Here is a 3,112-nt window from a genome sequence, read left to right on the forward strand (position 1 = left end):
GACGGAAAAGTCGTAAGTTTATTTCAGTTGGAAATTCCAGTGTTAGGCTTATGAAGCCTGGGGGTGAATGGAGCTGTTTGGAGCAAGATCACACCATTTAATGACAATGTGGAGTTCTCAGCTCTACACCAAATCCCCAATACCGCTTCCAGAAAAGATCATTCTGCCTCCTTCTCAAACCCGCCGGAACAGAATCACCAAAGCATTCTTGTCTCTTAATTTCTTTCTTTTCTTTTTTCTTCTCTTTTCTCTCCTCTCCTCTCCTCTCCCCTCTCCTCTCCCCTCTCCCCTCCCCTCTCCCCTCTCCTCTCCTCTCCTTGCAACCAGCCCTGACATGCCACCATGGAGAATGTAATGGTTCATTTGGTCCATTTCCTCTCTGCCTATATTGAGAGATCCTGTTGCCTGGATCACGTCTTCCTGTTTCTAGGTTTATTCTCTTAGTCTGGTGCACCACGTCCTCTAGTAGTTTCTGCTTTCTGTGGTGTAAATAATCCCACCATGACCAGCTTTGAGCTTCTAATACGATGTTTCTAACGTGGATTTGGGAAGAGATGTACATATTTGGCTCCCGAGCTGGTACTAGCCAGTTCCAGCACATTATCCAGCCGCAGCCGCAGCGGTCGAACCCAGCTCCGCCTCTTCCTGGGGGCGTCCCATTGTGCCCCGTGCAAGGCTCTAAAGGTGGCCAGGTGCCTCCTGCCTTTCCGCGCCCCGACCCCGACCTGCTCCAATATTCCTTTCTAATTGCGATTGACAATAAGTGTCCTTAAATTTTATGTTAGAGGGTAGAAAAGTAATGGATGATTCATTTTCTCACGGAAACCAAAATTCAGATATTTAGCAGATGTGGCTAATTGTGATGGGTGGCTAGAGGAGGTTGTAGTATTTTGTCGTTTTACTTTTTCATTAATTTGTGCTCATTGCAAAAAAAATAAAGTGTGGAGGCCGGGCACGGTGGCTCAAGCCTGTAATCCCAGCACTTTGGGAGGCCAAGGCGGGTGGATCACGAGGTCAAGAGATCGAGACCGTCCTGGTCAACATGGTGAAACCCCGTCTCTACTGAAAATACAAAAAATTAGCTGGGCATGGTGGCGTGTGCCTGTAATCCCAGCTACTCAGGCGGCTGAGGCAGGAGAATTGCCTGAACCCAGGAGGCGGAGGTTGCGGTGAGCCGAGATCGCGCCATTGCACTCCAGCCTGGGTAACATGAGTGAAACTCCGTCTCAAAAAAAAAATAAAATAAAAATAAATAAATAAATAAATAAATAAAGTCTGGGGAGGGCATGGTGGCTCATGCGTGTAATCCCAGTCCTTTGGGAGGCTGCGGCTGGGGGAATCACCTGAGGTCAGGAGTACAAGACCGGGCTGGCCAACATGGTGAAAACCCGTCTCTACTGAAAATACAAAAATTAGCCGGGCACGGTGGCTCACGCCTGTAATCCCAGCACTTTGGGAGGCTGAGGCGGGTGGATCACGAGGTCAAGAGATCGAGACCATCCTGGTCAACATGGTGAAACCCCGTCTCTACTAAAAATACAGAAAATTAGCTGGGCATGGTGGCGCATGCCTGTAATCCCAGCTACTCAGGAGGCTGAGGCAGGAGAATTGCCTGAACCCAGGAGGTGGAGGTTGCGGTGAGCCGAGATCGCTCCATTTCACTCCAGCCTGGGTAACAAGAGCGAAAACTCCGTCTCAAAAAAAAAAAAAAAATAGTTGGGTGTGTCGATGCGCACCTGTAATCCCAGCTACTTGGCAGGCTGAGGCAGGAGAATCGCTTGATCCCAGGAGGTAGAGGTTGCAGTGAGCCGAGATCGTACCACTGCACTCCATCCAGCCTGGGTGACAAAGTAAGACTCTGTCTCAAGAAAAAAAATCAATATATAAAACAAAATATCAACATAGAGAAACCCCCTCTCTGCTAAAAATACAAAATTAGCTGAGTGTGGTGGCACAGGCCTCTAATCCCAGCTACTCAGGAGGCTGAGGCAGGAGAATCACTTGAACCCTGGAGGCGAAGGTTGTGTTGAGCTGGGATCGCACCATTGTACTCCAGCCTGGGCAACCAGCGAAACTCCATCTCAAAAGAGAAAAAAAAGACTGCCACACTTATCTATGAGGGGAAAGAGTTTCTCTCTTGTTGCCCAGGTTGGAGTGCAATGGTGTGATCTCAGCTCACCGCAGCCTCCACCTCTGGGTTCAAGCAGCGGGGATTACAGGCATGCGCCACCATGCCCAGCTAATTTTGTATTTTCTGTAGAGATGGGGTTTCTCCATATTGGTTAGGCTGGTCTCAAACTCCCGACCTCAGGTGATCTGCCCATCCTGGCCTCCCAAAGTGCTGGGATTACAGACATGAGTCACCATACCCAGACTAAAACTTTTTTTTTTTTTTTGATACAGAGTGCAGTGGCGAAATCTTGGCTTGCTACAACCTCTGCCTCCTGGGTTCAATTCTTCTGCCTCAGTCCCCAGTAGCAGGGACTACAGGTGCTTGCTGCCACGCCCGGCTAATTTTTGTATTTTTAGCAGAGAAGGGGGTTTCACCATGTTGGCCAGGCTGGTCTTGAACTCCTGACCTCATGATCCGCCTGCCTTGGCCTCTCAAAGCGCTGGGATTACAGGCATATGCCATCACACCCGGTCTGTCAAACTTTTTATTTTTTTAACTTCATTTTACAAGAGAGGACACTAAGCCTGAGGGTTACTCAATGAAATTTTGTGGACAGTAAGCTGGATCTTCTAAACTTTCAAGTTCTGTGTTATTTTTATTGGCCCCTAGTAAGGAAATGGAAAATTTACAATACTTAGCAATTTTTTTCATGAACAGAATGTTCTACCCAATTACATTCTTTTTTTTTTTTGACAATGGCGTCTTGCTCTGTTACCAGGCTAGAGTGTAGTGGCGTGATCTCAACTCACTGCAGTCTCTACCTTCCAGGTTCAAGCCATCCTTCTGCTTCAGCCTCCCGAGTAGCTGGGACTACAGTCATTCACCACCATGCCCAGCTAATTTTTGTATTTTTAGTAGAGATGGGGTTTCACTATGTTGGCCAGGATGGTCTCCATCTTTTGACCTTACGATCCGACCCCCCCTTGGCCTCCCAAAGTG

General features: G+C 48.0%; 1 protein-coding gene across 1 annotated transcript in view; it reads left to right on the plus strand.

The window, feature by feature from the left end:
• Nucleotides 1-3,112, plus strand: part of ATP6V1E1 (ATPase H+ transporting V1 subunit E1) — a 44,327-nt gene that overhangs the window by 9,855 nt on the left and 31,360 nt on the right. The gene's annotated exons all lie outside the window — the stretch shown is intronic.

This window comes from Cebus imitator, unplaced genomic scaffold (assembly GCF_001604975.1).
Source record: "Cebus imitator isolate Cc_AM_T3 unplaced genomic scaffold, Cebus_imitator-1.0 Scaffold607, whole genome shotgun sequence".
NCBI lineage: Eukaryota > Metazoa > Chordata > Mammalia > Primates > Cebidae > Cebus > Cebus imitator.